Source organism: Malaya genurostris, chromosome 3, assembly GCF_030247185.1.
Source record: "Malaya genurostris strain Urasoe2022 chromosome 3, Malgen_1.1, whole genome shotgun sequence".
In the NCBI taxonomy this organism is placed as follows: Eukaryota; Metazoa; Arthropoda; class Insecta; order Diptera; family Culicidae; genus Malaya; species Malaya genurostris.
Genome location: NC_080572.1, coordinates 199,475,466 through 199,496,697, shown reverse-complemented (window position 1 = coordinate 199,496,697; position 21,232 = coordinate 199,475,466).

Sequence of the window (21,232 nt, the reverse complement as noted above, 5' to 3'; positions counted from 1 at the left end):
TCAATTATATTTCATTGAAATGTTGTTTAATAACTAGTCCTACTTTGCCTAACGTAGACGACGGTTTTGAAGGAGTAAGCGATATATCAATGGGAAAGCATCACTCTGATTGATCAATCGTTGCAAAAGCAAAGTTGTTGGAAGCACGCTAATCTATAAATATCAGCGAAATTATAGCTAACGTTTCAGTCCTACGTGTAGCATGTCAGAGGTAGGTTGTTGCTAGACTGCAAGATAGAAAGTGCTATAAAAACTACAATGATCAGCCCCTTCGAGGTTGTTCGAGCCGTTGATGTAGAACAAGGCAACCAAAATTTCTAATGATCGACATTTTCAATTAAACAGTGCAATCAATCGTCACACTTTTGAATCCAGAATATAGACTCTATTTGTCTTGATTTGTATTTGTTCAGTAGCCGACGAAATTGCAAAAATATCCCAAATGTATGCAATTATACTTGTGTTCTGGATTTCGATATTTAGGCTTCTCTTCGTCAAACTTGTGTTCAAGTTTTGTATGCACGCAGTTATTTTTATAGCTTCTCTACCATTCTGCGATTTCGTTTGAAACAATAAACTTTTTAATGTGGAACACATTTTTGTTTTCTATATAGGGGTGCTAATTAGAAACTCAAGAAAAATACACGTAGAAATGTGGTCAGGTTTTGATCATTTACAGCTCAGTCAATTTTGTATCAATTCTTAATATTATGTCACCATTTGATTGGAAATATTTCTACATATTGATTTGAATGTTCATAGCCATGCACTTTTAATTGTATATCATTGAAATGTTGATTAATAGCTAGCAGTGTCCTATTTGTCTGCAAAAAAATCTCCGGCATACCGGATTTCCCTGCCATAGTCGACGGCTTTGAAAGAGTAAGCGATATATCAAAGGGAAAGCATCGCTCTGATTGGTCAATCGATGTAAAAGCGAAGCTGTTGGAAGCACGCGAATCTATAAATAGAAGCGAAATTATAGCTAACGTTTCAGTCCTACATGTAGCATGCCAGACGTAGGTTGTTGCTAGACAGCAAGACAAAAAGTGCCATAAAACGATTTGAAGCTTTAATTGGTATGCTCTGATCTTGTGTCATGCAAGCTCGGGTGAAATTCCATGTTATGTCGTTTTGCCTGAGAAATTGACAACTACCCCAGGGAAAATGCTGAGTGCGTAAGATTAAGATAAACTCGATTGATAATGAGAAAAAGTTTATCGCTTCAACTTGGTATAGAAACGCTATAAAAATATCTGCTTGCATACAAAACTTGAACACAAGCTTGACGAAGAGAAGCTTAAATATCGATATCCGTTCGCAAGCATGTACAAACATATAATTGCATACATTTGGGCTATTGATGTAATTTCGTCGGCTTCAAAACAAATACAAATCAAGACAAATAGAGACAATATTCTGGGTTCGCGTTTCCGGTGTTGGTTCCTAATCAAGATCAATCTAGGCAGATTCTCGTGCATTTGCGAATTCAAAAGTCTGACGATTAATTGAAAATGTCGATCATTAGAAATTTTGGTTGCCTTGTTCCACATCAATGGCTCGAACAACCCTATGGAGTTTTTTTATTATTAATCGAATTCATCTTATATAAAATAGAAATTAATATAAATTAGAAATTAATCTTAAGCACTCAATTTCGAAATTTGCAGATTTGTATTTTATATTAGATTTTTCTTTATATTATTTTTAATACATGGCATCTCTGTCAAAAAATGAAATTTTTTTAGCCCGTATTTCATTATTTTGTCATTAAGGTGACCATTTCCATGTTTTTTTTTTTCAATAATATAATACATTTTTTGGCACACTGCTTAAGCTCTAATTCCAAGGGTATTTTCTAATCTTAATTAACGACTAACCTAAAACTAGGATAGTATCATCTATGTCATCTCGGATTCTCGAAATTACAGCTTTCAGCTGGCGATCGGCAGTAGTCGATGAATTGAATATTGCATGAGTCTTCCAGATGGCATTGGTAAATATCAATACTGGCAGCATCCTTCGGTCCATGTGGGTCCGCGAGAAGCATCCCCAGGCTACGAAGGCCCGGCGGGTGACCCGCATGCTGGTTTTCGACTGGAGCGGTCTTTCGAGAGCGGTGAGGAAAAAAAGTAAATATTGTGGAAACGGGGTAAAAAGGGAATGTGGGAACAAAATGTCTGAAAACGATAGAGATCTAATTAGTTGCCATCCAGATGGTAAATAGACATTGAAGGGGGAACATGAAACCATTTCCATGTTAGAAATTTATTCATAACTTTTGAACCACTTGACCGATTGCGCTAATTTCGTCAATAAATGATTTTAGGAAAACTATGCGAATGATGTATAATTGAAGTTTTGTATTTCAAAAAGTCTATTGTATAACTTTTTAACGGTTTTCATGGTTTGGTATTTTGTCTGAAAGCTAACATATGAAAAAATTGGCGATGTGTTATTTTACGTTTTTGAGTTATAAATTTTTGAAATTTCAAGTCTTCATTGTTTGCGACCCTGCCCCCTTATTATTTATGGTGATTATAATATGAACACATTCTTAGATACAGATAGATACAGATGTATGTGGTTTAAAAATGTCAATGTTTGCAAATTTTGATAGTCGATAGACCAACTAGATTTTCTTAGATTTACCGGTATTCGTTTTTCTATTCCGGAAGATACGCCCTGGGTTGTAATAAAATAATAAAACTAACTTTTTTCGATCATGATTTTCCCACCACGGGTGGTAATGCTAGAATCCTGGTACAGAATTTTGTTGTTTTTTATCGTTTTGTTAGACCCAGCTTTAACAGGCACAGAATTCAATTCCAGAATGCTGTTCAAGAATTTGGTTCCAAAATTCAGCTCCACAATTCAGTTTCACATTGTTGAACTGAGCTCAGGATTTTGAAGGATTTTGCAACTAAACTCCGAATCTTAATTCTATAACAAAGATTCTGAAAGAGCTGAATTCTGTATTCGAGTTTGAAATCTGCATCCTGCACCGCAATTCTGCCCTAATCCAGGTTAACGTTTCATATAGCATATGGCGCTAGATTTACAAGTCAAGTTGTCGTATGTTCAAATCCCAACCTGGAAGGAATCTTAGTGTAAGCGGGATCGCAGCACTAGCCATTCAATGATTCTGTAAGCTAAGAATCAGCTGCGAAGTCTGTTGAAACTGAAATGCCAAATTCCACCAAAGGTATGTAATGCCATGACTTTGACTTTACCACAATTCTCTAACTAAGATTCAGCTGCACACCAGATTCCCGATCTAGAGTACAGTGTTAGGATTCAGGTTAAGAATTCAGTCTTGAATCAAAATCCTTATCTCGAATTTAGTACCGAAATTCAATCCCAGAACATAGTGATTAGGAAAACAATCCAGATCCAAAATACAATTCTAAAACTCGGTTTCATATTCCAGTTTCCGATTTCAGGTAGAGATTTTAGTTCCAGAATTCAGCATCAAAATTGAGTTTCAGAATTCAGGTCCACAATTCAGTTTAAACATTCGGTTCCAAAATTCAGTTCCAGAATTCCAGATCCAGAATTCAGATACTTTAACGTTCATTTTATTCGGATTAATGTCATCCAATTACGTCTCTAACACTACTAACTCGCCTTTTTTTGTTGACACCACTCCAATCCGTGATACGCGAGGTGTGGCTGTATACCAAATCATGCCAAATTAAGGTCGTACCTTTATGTATTCGAATAAGTGTTTTGTCAATCAGTCTACGAACTTACCTGAAAAGTAGAGAAAAAGAAACTTATTAATTATTTTTGTTGATAAGAGGTTTTGACGAGTGGAAATATTTTCAAATTTTTTTACTTAAAGATCGTGTGAAATCCTCAACGTTTTGAGAATTATTGCTTTTGGGGCAACATGATTTATTTATTTAATTTGTATGGTTTATTTATACCCGGCTTCAACCTAGTTACGGTCGTTTGCCGGCTCATGATTTAGTTGAGGGAATGTTATGGCACAGTATAATTTTCTGCCTAGACATTACTAATAATTTTTCAACTAATAGTTCTTCATGGAATTGGGGAAATTAATAACGATAATTTGGGTAATTTTGTTTAACTATAGAGGTTTTAACCTTACGATCATTCGCCTCTTCGGGTCGGAAAAGCTTTCTGACCCTATGTGCGGGGTTGGGGATCGGACCTAGGTTGGCTGCGTGAATTTGCGTCTCCTCTAATTTGGGTAATGTAATAGATTCGAATAGTTTCAAGTAATATATTGATAAATTATGAAAAAAAATCTGCAAGAAGGAACACTTATGTGTATTTCACAGAGTTTCAAATAAAAAATAAGAGGAACATTCCAATATGTAGAATAGAATGAGTTTGGAAGATTTCAGTGTGTAGTAGGTTTGAGGATTTTTTCCTTCGATTTATGGCAAAAGACTTATTCTTTAAATATGAAATGAAAATTATTCAATTGACTATATTTAGAAAAAAAACCACCTAGTGGTGTGATAATGCCTTTCTCTTTATTCGAATCATTCTTCGGAAAATATTTTTTACCTTTCTATTAAATAGTTTCTGATACTAATTTGGGCTTATTTTTGACACCAAATAATTATGGTATGATCGATTTGAGCAGTTTACAAAAGCATTTACAATTTTTTTGTCGTAAATACGACTTACTTTACTATGAGGCGCCTTTTCGAAATGTACCCTCTGAGAGAGTGATAAGTTTTTGATCGTGAATATCTTTTGTTGTATCTTACGAATCAACATAATTTTTTCAACATGCCATCGGAAATATGATCACAATTTCATGATAAAATTTTCAGTTGTTTGACATAATCTCAAATAATTCAAAATTAAACTTTTCTGAAATATTTGGTATAAACGAATATCAAAGAGGATAATTCATAAGGCGCGTCTGCCTTTCTCGTATTTTGAAAACTCATAGCTCAGTGATCTGTGAAAGGATTTATATAATCTAACTACCAATAGAATCGACATTTTTCAACTTAAACGTGTATAGAAACAGCATTGAAGTATTTCAATAGTACACTATTGAAAAAACTGTTTCATTTGACCCATGTCAACACCAGCCAATTAGAACGCGTTCTGAGGAAAAGAACAAAATATCTGCTGCTGTAACTACAACAAATCGTTCGAGAGAAATGTTCCGAACAGTGCTTAATATTGTAGTGAGTTCGACAATTTGGTCCTTCTGAAAGGCAGGAATGAATCCCATACAGCATCCTGATAGTTTAAAATTCTATGTGGTGCTATTTTTATAGCCGTTAGGATCGCCCATTAGTGAAAAAGCTACAAACGAAATCACGTAAAAAGAAATCTCCTAACAAAAATTGGATCAGTTTGGATTCTATCGCCACTGCGAGCAAATGTGTTGTGTGCCGTTTGCAAAGCTAGTTTCGCTTCCGACAAGAGCGATTACGTCACAACTGCTAGTCGTTTGCATTGGTGAAAAATCAACGAAAAGGGGACAACGGTGGAGAGCATCACACAAAATCAGCCGTTCTAATGGCTCTAAAAGTTTTCTAAAGAACTATTAGGATTTCTTCTTCGCAAATCGAAGGTAAATATCCTCATTTTAGTGCAAATCTAGAAAAGTTTGATTAGATTTGTGCACTTTTCGCTGTGTGAAATTGACAGTAATCGAGATCAAGTGAAGCCTTCTTTGTTTTTGCGAAAAATGTGGAAAAGGGGAATGCTTGCATAATTCATACAATTGATCAACTAATTGATATTCGGTAGTGTTAAGGAACATGTCAGTTGTTTTCGTATTCACGACATCTAGTTATGTCTTTGACATTACCCACCCGCCTTTTTTCGATTTCGGAAATGTCATGTACTTCCTCCCTATGGTGATTTTTCAAGATCGAAAATTTTCAAATTTTAACCGCCGGGCAGTATCCCTTACCCATATTCGATTTTATTCAAATTTTGCATTTTTCGAGGAACCGCTTTACGAAATTAGAGGTGATCCCAAAATATTGGCACCCTTATAAATATTAGAGCGGTAAAAAACAATGCGTTTTGTTCGGCGGTTGTCACTTATATCATTATATCTCCGGAATCAGAAGTCGCAGTTCTTTAATCTTCGAACTTAATCAGTGGCCCAATACTAGCTCTCAAACGGGCCTAATATTATTTGAATCAGGCAAGCCATCTCCGATCTCGTCAAGCTGAGTCAATTGGTATATGACACCATGGGTCTCCGAGGCTCCGTTCGATAGTCGGTTTTCCAGTTATAAATTTTTGAGTTATAATTTTTGAAATTTCAAGTCTTCATTGTTTGCGACCCTGCACCTTCACTATTTATGGTGATTATAATATGAACACATTCTTAACATATATACAGATAGATATAGATGTATGTGGTTTGAAAATGTCAATGTTTGCAGATTTTGACAGTCGATAGACCAAATAGATTTTTTTTTTCAGATTTACCGGTATTTGTTTTTCTATTCCGGAAGATACCCCGAAATGTTATTTGAAATGCACTGCGATGTCTCAAATATGGCAACACTTATTTTTCAAAAATTTCAAATCAAATGTAATGGTTTACATTTCCTTAGGTGAATTCAAATGACTTCCGCTACACCGATTTCTGAATTAAGGTTCCAAAAGTATCGGGAATAGAGATTTCCAACCTTGAGTATCCTGAAGCACATTCAGTCATTTGCAGTTTTCAGTTAAAATCCCATAGTATGCAGTGTCGATATTCAACCGAAGCTTTGAGAATCGAAAATGACAGAAAAAGGTTTCACAATGACTTTTACCTGTTGATACTCGAATTTGTAGTAGTTTTGGTTTCCAAAGAGTTTCCGGAATGTAATTACTTTGATTTGTCATATTTTAGTCGCTTTTTTTAGCCAAGCGTCATAGATTTTCAACACATCGATGAAAGAATGAGAATTGAAATTCTGCTGATGCCCCCTGAAGACGTTAGTTTGGTTTCGTCTAGTCATCGAGGAAACAGTGACGTTGGCAATTATACTCTCTCTTTGTTTCAATGAGAAACGATAATGCTTCGTCTCTCTTCGTTTGTTCTGGTGTCGGTCATTTACCAATAAGATAGTAAAATATTGAAAATGAGGCAGCTGGATTGGATTCTTTCATTGAGAATGCGTGACAATTTTAAGCGCTGCTTTCGAATACTATAATTTTCGTGACACTTCATGCTTAACCCTTTTTACCTAAGCAAGTAAAACATTTCGTGTTTTTTCGCAAGGCGTCCTTGGTGGAGCACTTCTCAACTAATTGCCTGCCAAATGGTTCTAAATGATGGGTCTAAGTACATAGCTAAAACAAATTTACAGAAAACTGAATAGAATGGCAGAACCTAATTAATCGTGCACTGCCCGAATCAGTGAAAATCCCATATCCTCTAGGTATTCTGTAACGCTAATTCCCTTTCCAAGCTCTCGGTGAACTGCGCTGCAGAAGACTCCATTGTAACCCAAAATGGACATTGGGAATTCTGGTCTAGACGCTATATGAACAGTAACTATTTTCTAAAGTGAATTCGCAATCCAACCAATCCTCTTGTATTCAGGCTAGGTATGGCATTTTTCTCTACTATAATGAAACTACAAATATTCCAAAGCAATTCTAGCAATCAATGATTTAGACCATAACATAATTCCAACATGACATGATTTAACTGACTCGGTTTAAACGACATGTAAAACTCTAACATACTTTTCAAAAACTTTACTACAGAGTACTTCGAATATGTTGGAAAAACGCTCCAGTTTAAATTCAAACATTACATAATCCATGCCAGCAGAAGAAAAAGTTCATTCATAACGACGAGTCCATAAACCTTCCCAAAAAAAATATACATCACAATGTGAATGACAAGGGTGGCATAATACATCTCAAATTGAAATTAATTATGCTTATAAAAGATTAAAATCTGACACTCATTTGCCAATCCTTTCCGAAAATCCTCACTGTTTCGGAGCCAGCTTAAACGAAGTAGTTGGGAAAGTCTGTGGGAACCAGTATTTCACTGTTGCCTGTAAGGACGGATGACATTGCCTCAGCTCCCGAAAATACACCCAACAAACGGAGCACAGATTCTGGAACATCCCGGTTATCATATGGAACAAGCAAAAATGTCGTAGAAAACACACCACCATCTCCACCGGATGCCACATCCTCGGAGTCTGAGCTGGCTGTAATTCGTCTCATCCTAGATGAAAATATCACTGGGAAAGACTAGGTTTTTGCTCCTTCACACAACCCTTCGGAGTTGTGCTTGCTTTGTTCCATAAACAAATATGACAACCGGGTGAATCCCCTAATTGAAACCTTGACATGTGCTTAATTTTGGATGTAACTAGAGAATGAAAGTTTTCCACTGGTTGGTGGCATGTACAGCCTTTTTTTTTGCTTGCCGAAGGAAATCCAGCACGACTTGAACATTTTAGCGAATCCGCATAGTCTGTCTGAGCACTCAATATTCATTCATCTTCTGGAAAAAAGTTCGAAACTGAACGAAATAAACGGCAACTGTGGGTGTTTGTCGAAATTTCAAGATTCGACATCTTTTACCTCGTTTCGTTGAATTTACTACCAACCGATCCCACCTGAAAATAAAGCAACCGAACGTATCCCTAGCTAAGTACATACATTTTAATCTCCGTGTGCGCCTTCGTCCCTTGTCGCACCGGCTGGAGTTTGATAGCAAGCCAATCCAAGTTCAGTTGTTGATCTCCACATTTGGGCCTGGCACGGGGATGAGAATGGCCTTACACATAAACAGCAGCGCAAAAGTCGGACCGGTTCCTTGGCCAAGCCGAGAATGAGTGCCTGCTGCTGTTGAAAAGAACGTTCTTTATGGGCACTTGCACATTGCTTTTTTATGTTGCGACTTGCAACCAGCATAATATATTACCTCCTGCTGGGTCGCTTGTCGGCGGTAGTCCAGGCGGATCCCACCGACCCGCCGCCGTACACCATCAAGATAGGGAGTTGTGTGTGTGTGCAAGTGTGTACGGTTGTGTCCGTGAGTTGAGAGATAACTTTGAAAGTAGTGCAAGTCTAGGGAGGAATATCCACTGCATCAAGTGCTTTCCATCCTGCCCCGAGGGATACGAGTGTGGCATAAAGTATCTACAGAATAGGTGGGAATGGAACCACCTACACTATCAACAGTCCCCCCTCCCGGAACCCTTTCCCGGCACCCCCCCTTTAACAAAAGTCTCTTGACAGAAGAAAGCACAAAAGTAAAAGCATCAACAGTTCAACTGGTGTTGTGAAACTCTGTGAAGGCAGTGCGTATAATCTTTTGCTCTCGTTTCCGGAAGGATTTCTTTTAACGGCACATTAAGCTGTAGTTTTCAAGGAAACTGCGGGGTTGATTTGTAACGAGATTCTGGTTTCATTACTTGATGAGTGAAACAAGATTACGTATTTGTAAAAAAATAGATGGTTGGGTCAATGTTCTCTGGCAAATCTAATTTATCAATTTGGACGAACACAATCATAGTCCCAGATCTTTCGAAATATTACACAAGGCATTGAACCGCCAACCCTGTCAAAATATTGCACTAAAACCTCAATTTACACGAATTTAATTTAAACGAAATTTATATTTATAAGTATACAAAACAATCCAACATGCTTGAGTGAATTGAATTTTATGAAATGTACATTACGGAATTGTTTGGTTCCTTAGAATCTAGTCAAGATCGGGGGCATCCAGAAACTCTATGAAAAAACTGTTTTAATCCTAGTGGTGTAAGGATGTCTTTCTCATACATAATACTGTGGTGTTCTATTCAAAATATTTCTCTTCTCAGGGATCCATTCTCGGTCCAACTCTCTGGAATGCTATGTACAATGGGGTTTTGACACAACAACTTCCCAGAAAAGTTAAAATCGTGGGCTTCGCGGACGACATATCGTGAACGGTGATGGGCGCGTCTCTCGAAGAAGTAGAGGCCTCGTTGACAGAGACGATAAGCACGATTGAGGGCTGGATGAACGGAGTCAAGTTGCAAATAGCTCACCACTAAACGGAAGTGTTGTTGGTGAGCAACTGCAAGTCGATCCAGCGTATCGAGACAGATGTTGGGGGACATGCGATTGCAACTAAGCGAGCTCTGAAGCTCATCGGAGTGATTATCGACAACCGGTTGAACTTTAACTGCCATGTCGACTATGCCTGTGAGAAGTCCGCGAAGGCGATAAATGCAATAACGAACAAGCAGCACAAGACGTCTGTTAGAAAGCGTATCTTCGTCGATACTACGGTATGGTGCTCCTGCCTGGGGAACAGCATTGAAAACGAAGAGAAACCGTGAAAAGCTGAACAGAGCATTCCGGCTTATGGTCATACGAGTCACGAGCGCCTACAGGACAATATCGTCGGTAGCAGCAAGCGTTATCGCCGCAATGATCCCAATCTGCATCACCCTGGCAGAGGCTATCGAGTGTTATCAGCGTAGAGCCACCAGAAACGTGCGAACGATGGTTCAAATCGATTCGATGGCGAAGTGGCAGCAGGAGTGGGACAGTACGGAGAAAAGTAGATGGACTCACCGGCTCATTCCACATTTGTCGCCTTGGATGAATAGACAACACGGAGAGGTAAACTTCTACCTAACGCAGTTTCTATCTGGCCATGGTAGCTTCCGGAAGTATCTGCATCGGTGTGGTCACGCCGCGTCTCCATTTTGTCCGGAGCGTGAGTATGTTGAAGAAACACCTGAATATGTGATTTTCCATTATCCCCGGTTTGCGGAAGTACGTAGGGAAATGCCTGCCCTAAGGGTGGATAATATATCTGAGGAAATGTGTCGTTAAGAAGTCACGTGGAATGCAGTAAACAAACTGGTAACACAGATACTCTCGGAGTTGCAGCGAATATGGAGAAGGGATCAGCGAGTAAGCGTCGGTTTGAGAGAACTTCCTTCGTCGGTGTAGTCTTGATCCGTCGTCGGGGACAAGATGAGTAGACCATCGTAAGGATCGTCGTGGAACCGGACGCCATCTCGCAACCGGAACCACTGGACTGACCTTGGCATTCTTTCGGTCGGGCCGTGGACGGTTATCGAAAACGTCGGTTTCGGGAGAACTTTCATCGTTAGGGAACTCTCTGTCGGTGTAGGCTAGATCCATCACCGGGGACTAGTCGAGTAGACGCCACAACACCGATTCGAGTCGTTGGGGCATCAGCGAACCGGAAGCCATGCTCCAACCGGAATCGCGGAGCCGACCTCGGCACTCTTTAGGGTGTCCCGCGTGGCGTAAAAGGGGATTCGGTGCCGGGAGAAATTCCTTCGCCGAGGAACTCTCCGTCGGGGTAGTCTAGGTTCTTAGTCGGGGACTAGACGAGTAGAATGTAGCGTAGTACCGTTAATATCGTCGGGGCACCAATGAACCGGAAGCCATCCTCCAACTGGCATCATTGGATCGATCCAGGCATCCTTACGCTCGGACCGTGGACGAGTACCAGAGGCGCCGGTTGCGGGAGAATTTTTCTTCTCCGGGAAACTCTCCGTCGGTGTAGGCTAGATCCATCGTCGGGGATCAGTTGAGTAGTCTGGCACGACGTAGCGGCATTGGGTCGTCGAGGCGCCAAAGGTGGATCGAGATGGATAAAGAGAGAAACGCAGGAGCTCATTTTCTCCCAAACGAAGAAGTGCATGAGCACAGCCTCCCCCGAAGTATTGAGCTTAGCTTAGTTCCGGGGGGATCGAGGCAAGATGTCCAATGTGTTTTAGTGGGTAAGGTTCAGCCAGTCCCACTCGCTGGTTCACAATAGCGGTAGCTTGACAACTATCGAGCGCGTGAGCTTGGAAAGTACATAAGGTATTTCACCTTGTAAAAAAAATTAAAAACACTCACACACATACTCACACACATACATGCACACACACACTCACACACACACACACACACACACACACACACACACACACTGCACAAACTGAACTGGCAGCGGCCAAGATTGCCTCAGCAGCAGCAGTGACTCTTCAGACAAAACCCAGTACGACCTCGGAAAAGCACCAAAAAGGAGGTCGAGGAAAACTATCGGACTCGACATCCGCCGGGCGAAGGAAAACCAGGGACGTCTAAGAAACAGAGAGATACCCTGGGAAGACGCATCGATGTAGGTCCAAGAGATCAAGAGGTTGGTATCCCCAACAACGGTACTTCCGAAACTTCCTGCCAAGTGGTTGGGGGTCGAAAGAAGGAGACTAAAACCCGGGACGGCAAAAGGAAGCCTCCTGGAGAGAAGAAGATTAGGAAGAAGGGGGGGGGGGGTGGCACTCATCGTCAAGACAAGCGCGGAGGATTATCTTGAGATTCTGCGAACCATAAGACTTGCTCCAGAACTGAAGGAGCTTGGTACGGACGTGTACAAAATCAGACGCACCCGAACGGAAGACATGATCTTTGAACTGAAATAAACTCGAAGAGCAAGAGCTCATACTATAAAGATATAATCCAGAAATTTGTTGAAAACAAGGCCGTAGTAAAAGCCATTGCCAAATCGCAATGGAGGTGACCTCAACCATTGTGACACAGCACAGCAATGGCTGAGGCAATCCGTGTCGGAAATGAAGAGCGATATCGCTATAATATCAGAGCCATACCAAGTTCCAGCTGGGGATAGGAACTGGATAGCTGATAAAGCTATATCAGCGGCTATATAGACAGTTGGCAGATACCCCATCCAAGAAATAGTGCACTGTGCGGATGAAGGCTTTGTAATCGCTAAAATCAACGCCGTCTACATCTGAAGCTGTTACGCACCTCCACGATGGACGATAGAGCAGTTCAACCACATGCTGGATAAGCTAACGGAAGAGCTCATTGATCGAAGACCAGTTGTTATCGCCGGTGACTTCAATGCTTAAGCGGTGGAGTGGGGCAGTCGTTACACCAACATGCGGGGACGCAGCCTATTGGAAGCTGTAGCAAAGCTAAACCTAGACCCTGCCAATAGTGCGAAACATGAACTGGAGAGTAAGCGAGGAATATACCCACAGTGATCATCAAGCAATCCAGTATCGTATCGGGAACAGGAGACAGTTGGAGCCACGTGAGAGGCAGTGGAGCAAGCGAAGGTGGAGAACGAAAAATAAAGACGTATTCGTCGAGGCGCTTCGTTTTGAGCAAAATCTGTTGAATCTGCGCGTAGAAGAGCTGATAGCAGTAATAACACGAGCTTGCGATACAACAATGCCGAGAAAAACGAAACCAAGAAATGGCCGTCGTCCTGTGTACTGGTGGAATACGACCATAGCAGAACTACGGGCGATCCAGGAGGAGAAGCAGAGGGTAGAAGGGAAAAGTGGCGGGGCGCTGGGCAGCGGTAGGGGGGGTAGGGAAGAGAAGCCAGAGGGTACGAACCTACGAAGAAAAAGTGGAAAGAAGAGAATTGTACAGAACGGCAAGAGCCGCGCTTACAGAGTGGCTATGGCAAAATAAAAGGCCCAGCTGTACCCGGTGGAAGGTACCCAAAGAAGCTGAAGGCCATCATTGACGGTCTGTTTCCGCAGCATGAACCATCCACATGGCCGCCTACACCATACGAAGTGGACAGGGATTGTGACGAAGAATCTCGGATCACTAATGACGAGCTAATCTCGGTGGCAAAAGCAAAGAAGGTAAAGAAAGCTCCAGGGCTCGACGGCATTTCAAACCTGGCTCTGACAAAAGCAATTTTGGAAAACCCCGATATGTTTAGGACCACGATGCAGCGATCTGTAGACGAAAGAAACTTCCCCGACAACTGGAAGCGGAAGAAGCTGGTGCTGCTACCGAAACCGGGAAAACCCCCCGGAAATCCGTCGGAATATAGACCTATATGCCTGTTGGACACAGTTGGTAAACTACTAGAGAAAGTAATCCTGAACAGGCTCACGAGATATACCGAGAGTGATAACGGTCTTTCAGACATACAGTTCGATTTCCGAAGTGGCAGGTCGACAGCGGATGCCATTCACGTGGTGGTGAAAGCTGCAGAAGTGGCACAGAAACAGCAGAGACGGGGTAATCACTACTGCGCCGTTGTCACCTTGAAGGTAAAGAATGCCTTCAACAGTGCAAGCTGGGAAGCCATCGCCAACTCGTTACACGAAATGAAAGTACCAAATTTTGAAGAGCTACTTTCAAAACCGAAATCTGATCTACGAAACTGAGAGAGAAGAGGACAGAAGAACAGTCACAGCAGGCGTTCCTCAGGGATCTATCCTTGGCCCGACGCTCTGGAACGCGATGTACGATGGAGTTCTGAAGCTGTACCCAGAGGCGCGAAACGGGTCGGCTTTGCGGATGATGTGGTGCTAGTAATCAAAAAAGGAGGTCGAAGTTCTTGCCACAGAGACGATAGACTTGGTAGAAGATTGGATTCGAGAGAAAAAGTTAATGTTAGCGCACCAAAAAACCGAAGTGGTGATGATTAGCAACCAGATAGTTGTACAACTACTAAAAATTACGGTCGAGAAACATATTATCGACTCAAAGCGTGAGATAAAGCATCTACGGGTGATGATTGACGACCGGCTGAGCTTCAACGGCCACGTGGATTATGTGTGCGAGAAGGCGGCGAGATCGATCAAAGCTTTGCTTAGCATCATGCCAAACAACTCGGTGATAAACAGCAGTAAGAAGAGGCTCCTGGCCAGTGTGACTACGTCAATAATGAGGTATGGCGGACCTGCCTGGGCGTCGGCGCTCAAGACAAAAAGAAACCAGAAGCGGTTAAACGGCACGTATCGAGTGATAAGCATGAGAGTGGCAAGCGCTTACAGAACCATTTCGTTAGAAGCGTTCAACGTCATCGCCGGTATGATCCCCATCGGAATAGTGGTGGAAGAGAATTGCGAGTGCTACCGGCAAAGAGGCTTGCAGGGCATCCGTAAAACTACTAGAGCAGAATCGCTGAGAAAGTGGTAACAAGAGTGGGACAATGGAGTGAACGGAAGATGGACATATCGGCTCATCCCCAACGTCTCCACGTGGCTAGAGAGAAAAAATGGAGAGATCAACTTCCACCTGACACAGTTTCTATCTGGTCACGGATATTTCAGGAAGTACCTGCATAGATTTGGGCAGGCAGAGTCACCGCTTTGTCGAAGCGTCGAAGAGACACCGGAACATGTGATCTTTGATCGTCCTCGATTTATGGCAGAGCAAAATGGAATGCGTCCAGTAGTCGGAGAGGACATTTGCTTCGAGAACATAGTGGAAAGGATGTGCGGCAACGAAGAGATGTGGAAGGCGGTCAACAGAGGGGTGATGCATATAATGTCATGGCTCCAACGGAAATGGCGAAAAGAGCAGCGAAACGGTCAAGAATGAGGAACGAGAACCTGAATAAGGATAAACAGTGGATATCTATGAGCAAAAATGTAATGTGAGCTAGAGTAGATGCGCAAGATCGCAGCCCCCTCCCGAAGTAATACTGTATGGTGGTCCCAGGAGGATGAGGGCAAGGAGAAAAGGGGGTGTTTTAGTGGGTCCGACTCCCGCATACCGGGCCGTACTGCCAACATACAGAGCTATGTGGAGAAAGTTTGATAATCCGGCGATTTCACCTCCCATAACAAAACAAATCACACACACACACACACACACACAACAGAGAGAGACATTACATATAGACATATATTGACATATAGAAAGGTTATGCAATCACTTGAAAAATCGACTAGTGAAAATTGGCCCGGAGGGCCAAGTGTCATATACCATTCGACTCAGTTCATCGAGCTGAGCAATGTCTGTGTGTGTATTTGTCAAATAATCTCACTAGGTTTTCTGGGAGATGACTGAACCGATTTTGAAAAACTTAGATTCAAATGAAAGGTCTCGTGGTCCCATACGGAATTCCTGAATTTCATCTGGATCCGACTTCCGGTTCCGGAGTTATAGGGTAAAGTGTGTTCAATATTGTACACCGTCACTTAAACCGGCGAAACAAAATACGTAAAAAATTTCTAAACTGGTCTCAAAACAACACAAATCGATAGTCATTATCAGTAGGCAACTAAACAAACCGATTCCGGCTATCTTGGTTCCCGGTATCCGGTTCCGGAAGTACCGGAAATAGTGGTCATATATACCAAAATGGATCTCACTCACTTTTCTCAGCGATGATTTAACCGATTTCCACAAACTTAGATTCAAATGAAAGGTCTTCCGGTCCCATACGGAATTCCTGAGTTTCATCCGAATCCGACTTCCGGTTCCGGAGTTATAGGGTAAAGTGTGTTCAATATTGTACACCGTCACTTAAACCGGCGGAACAAAAACCGTAAACAATGTTATAAACTGTCATGCTAGTTGGTGGCCGTACGAACCGACTTTGATTATACCTGTTCTCGGGTTCCGGTGCCGGAAGTGCATATAATAGTGAACTCACTTAGTTTTCTTAAGGATGACCTACGCAATCAAAGCACTGTTTTATTATGTATGTTATACTAGTTAATGCACAAACAATCTCTTGGTTTCTTTTAAAAATCGAAGAAAAATTTTTTGAATAGAATACCACAATATTATACATGGGAAAGATATCATTTCACTACTAGGTGGAATAAATCAGGTTTTTATCTCCATTTTATGTAGGGTTGACACTGTTTGTGGAAATGGAGTTTCGATCATCACGAAATTCTTAAAACCACTGTTTCTCGGTGTAGCTTCATTTTGTTTCCATTTCTGATTTCGGGAAGGGCTCCTTCTCTGGGTACGTGCCTGCATACACACACAGACATTTTCCAATCTCATCGAGCTGAGTCGAATGGTATATAACACTATGGATCTCCGAGGCCCCGTTCGAAAGACGTTTTTAGCAATTCTAATACCTTTCTAAAGAGAAAGGCCTAACGATTAAAAGTGGACTCGAAGACACGGTAAAAGCTTTCTGCAACACGACAACGCTCCTCCACATTCAGTCAAAGTAGTCTACGCTTGGTTGATAATTTCTACCGTACCCACTATATTCACCAGATCTAACACCTTCTAATCATCACCTCCGTCCATCGATGGGTCACGCACAGGCTAAGCAAAGCTTCCAAACTTTCGAACATGTAAAATAGGGTTCGATGAATTGATGTCAATCAAAAGTGAAGATTTCCATCAATTGCCAAAGAGACGAATAAAATGTGCTGCAGGGAGAGCCAATACTTTGAACCCAAAATATTACACATTTTAAGCGTTCACCCCTTGTATTAGGCAAAACTGATTGATTGATATGTAACGTTTTTTTGCACTAACTTTTCTCGGAGATGGCAGTACCGATTTTCACAAACTTAGATTCAAACTAAAGGTCTTGAGGTACCATAACAAATTCCTGAATATTATTTGGATCCGACTTCCGGTTCGGGAGTTATGGGGTAAAATGTGCAAAAAAGAAGAAAATATGTGTTCTAACTTTTCTCATAGATGGCGCAACCGATTTTCACAAACTTAGGTTCAAATGAAAGGTCCTGTGGCCCCATACGTAATTAATTAATTTCATACGGATCCGACTTCTGGATCCGGAAATATAGGGTAAAGTGGGTTAAAAATTGTATACCATCATTGAAAATGGGGAAAATTTTTTCTAAATCGACCCCAAATCTTTTCCAATTGATAGTTTTTATCAGTAGACGGTCAATCAAACCGATTTCGGTTATTCTTTTAAGAATCGAAGAAAATTATTTTGAAGAATACCACAGTATTATATATGATAGTATGATTGATATGAGAAAGGCATCATTACACCACTAGGAGGATTAAAACAGGTTTTAGCAATTGTAATACCTTCCCAAATAACTTTCTGCAACACGACAACGCTCCTTCACATTCAGTCAAAGTAGTCTAAGAAAGATTTTCTACGCTTGGTTGATAATTTCTACCGTACCCACTATATTCACCAGATCTAACACCTTCTAATTATCACCTCTGTCCATCGATGGGTTACGCACAGGTTAAGCAAAGCTTCCAAACTTTCAAGCATGTAAAAAAAAGTGGGTTGGTAATGTCACAGACATAACTGGAGGACGTGAATACGAATAAAACAGACATGTTTCATAATCATTCGTTTTAGATTGTGTTTATTTTGCAACTTTCATTGTTTTGCTTCCAGAATTTTAACGATGCATCTATACTACAGTACAACTAATTGACGGCAAACATATTCTACCATACAATTAAATAACACGGAACAAATACAAGATTTTTTTGTAGATTTGGATACTAGTATTAATAAACTTTTCAAAATCCTTTGGAAATATTTTAGTGGTTCTAAGAAACCGCTTTGAGTAATTTCAAGAACTAATATAAAAATCTGGGGCACGCTCCGAATTCTGCTGCAAATTTTTTAGGAATCTAGATCAAAAACTCAGGTCATAAATTTACTTCTAGAAGTAAGGAACTGAAGTTATTTTTAAAATTTGCCAAATTGCGTTATAGTACTAAATTCTGAACTTGAATTCCAAGTCGTGATATAGGGAACTGAATTCAGTTCCAGCATCTAGTTTCAGAAATCATGTTCACAATTTAGTTCAAACATGTAGGTTCTGAATTCTGGAAATGAATGCTGAAACTAAATTGATGAATTAAATTCTGAAACGTAATTCAGGAATTAAACTCTGGTTTTGAATTCAGTTTTTTTAAATGAAGGTTCGGTGTTCAGACCTAATATTTAGTAGTTTCAGAATCCAGATCTAAAATCCATATCCTGAATTTTGTTTATGAATTCTTAAAAATCCTAAATTATATCTCTGGATTTGAATCCCTGAATAAGGAACTAAATTTGAAACCATTTTCAAAATCCAGAAATAGTATTCAGTTCTAGAGTCATAGTTTTAAATTCTGAACCTGTAATCTGGAACTAAATTTTGAAATAGAAGTATGACACTAAATTCGGAACTTAAAATTAACTTCAGCATTCAGGTGGACCAGAATCTAGGTTCTGAGATTAGTTCTTGAATTTAACTAAAAATTCAGTTCTCTGCTACTGCTGGTTTACTCTGCTATCCACGACGTCCGAATGCGAAGTAGAGCACCTCCTGAGAGCATTTGAGGTTTTTACCACCTCAATATTACTGATGTTGATGGAAGAACCTCAGCACGACATCCAGTTCCGTCTAAGGTACTAGATAAAATGAACAATTCTCGGTCAAGCCTATTACCTATTACACTCAACCAGTAGAACATCAGAACTGATATGTGCCTGACTACCTCAAAACCTGGGTCGTCCTGGTGCGAAAAAGGCAAGTAAACGTGATGAGTTTTTCTCGTTGTTTCCAAAAGTTTGAGAAAACATAGATTTTGAGTTATTTATGGTTATTTTACGCTGTTGAAAATTTTATCACAAATTCCTGATTATATTTCTAATAGCATGGAGAAAAAATTATGCTGTTGCGTTAAGTATAACAAGAGATATTCACGATCAAAAACTTATCACTCTCCCAGAAGGTAAATTTTGAAAAGGCGCCCCATAGTAAAGTAAGTCGTATTCACGACAAAACGGCTCGATGAATTGATGTCAATGAAAGGTGAAGATTTCTTCTTAGATGGTACCCATCAACTGCCAAAGAGACGAATAAAATGTGCTTTGAACCCAAAATAGTACACATTTTAGGCGTTCTCCCCTTGTATTGTGGGAATCTGATTGATTGCAATAATAAAACTATATCCGTGATTATTGTCACCCTTCGCCAATTTGTCTTCTGAATGTTTACAAATTTCCAAATTTACAGTTTTTTCTACCACTGAAAACCCGAACAATGCAGCATTCGATCTCCCGAAGCCGTAACTTATTGGAAAATATAATTTCCAATAAAATATTGCTTTTTGTTCGCCGTCACACCTGCCGGGAACTAGCAGTACCGTGAGGGGCAATAAAAAAAAATCTCCCCAAAGGTAAGGGAACCACTTACCGTCAGCGGCTGGGTGGGCGGTGAAAGGTTTGGCAGATCTATGTGAATTTTCGCTCGCTGTGGTATCTGTTACCGCTTCCGGGGAGAAAGGTAACAGGTGCTGTCGCACATAAAACATGTTTATTTAATCTTAGTACTAAAGCAGTTTTCGTCGCTTCCAATCGCTTCTTTCGCACCCTTTTCTTTTATGCGGAACTTAGTGCTGACTTGTGTGTGTCCGATATCGTTGCACAGAGTGGCACCGGAAGAGGTTCCGTTTCAACTTCGATCTGATCGATTTCAGACACTTCACTTCGGCCCTCGGTCCCTCGCTCGGTTGAGAATCGGCCACATGTTGCAAATCGATATCTACCGAAACGGCTGCTGCCCGGAGAATGGGAACGAAATCACATGCTCGGCGTATTTTGCTCGAAATGAAACACAATCCGTTCGGATGCTTTAGGCGTCCCGGGAATGGAATGAAATGAAATAAAATAAAAACCCTGTGGAATCTGTTGAGTGCTGCTGCTGCCATGCTGGAACCATCGTCTATAGTCTATAGTCAGCCCGAGCGAATATTGACTCGGATAATATACCGACATGCTATTAGAGACAGAGAAAGCGGCTGGAACAAGTGTTCCAACGAGTTCCCACGGAGCTTCCGGGACACAGTCAACAGGATTGTGCGATTTTCGGTGCCCGGGCTGGAAAGTGTCCCATAAATTAATGTCGGCTTAGAAGGAGTTTAAATACATAATAGCAATAAATTAGATGGTGTCTCAACACCGAAGAATCGAACTGTTTTGAGCTATAGACTCTAGGGGTCCTTTTTCCGGTAGACCGTTTCAATTATCAAGCTTCAACTTTTCACATATCAAATGTTGGAACAGGAAAAGTTTTCTGTCTTTATAAGAGTCTATTTATTGATTATTAAAAGTCACTCGAACCGCTTCTACTGTCAAATTGATATAACTTTCGATCCATCAGCAGATTGAGTTTAGACACTAGTCTCTAGTCTCAGCCTCATTCTCGACGGGAGAATGTTGATGTATGCCGGCTAAGCCCAAATTTAGCCGTTTTATTTACCTTACATCCACCAAGAGCTACTTCCAGCAAAACTTTGTTTAATGAAAAAGATTGTCATACAAGTGTACACAATGAAAGCAGTAAGAAAGCGAGTGGTTGCTTATGCTTGTTGTTTTGGCTTGTTTGGGATGGTCGTATTCAAACAGCCATCATCAAACCGAGCGATGAAGGTAGATGAAGTAGCTCCGGCAACAACAGAGCTCAGCCAAACCAACCACTCGGCGAATAAAAGTGACTGACAATTCTTATTCATGATGATATGTGCGAGCAAATAAAAGAACTTC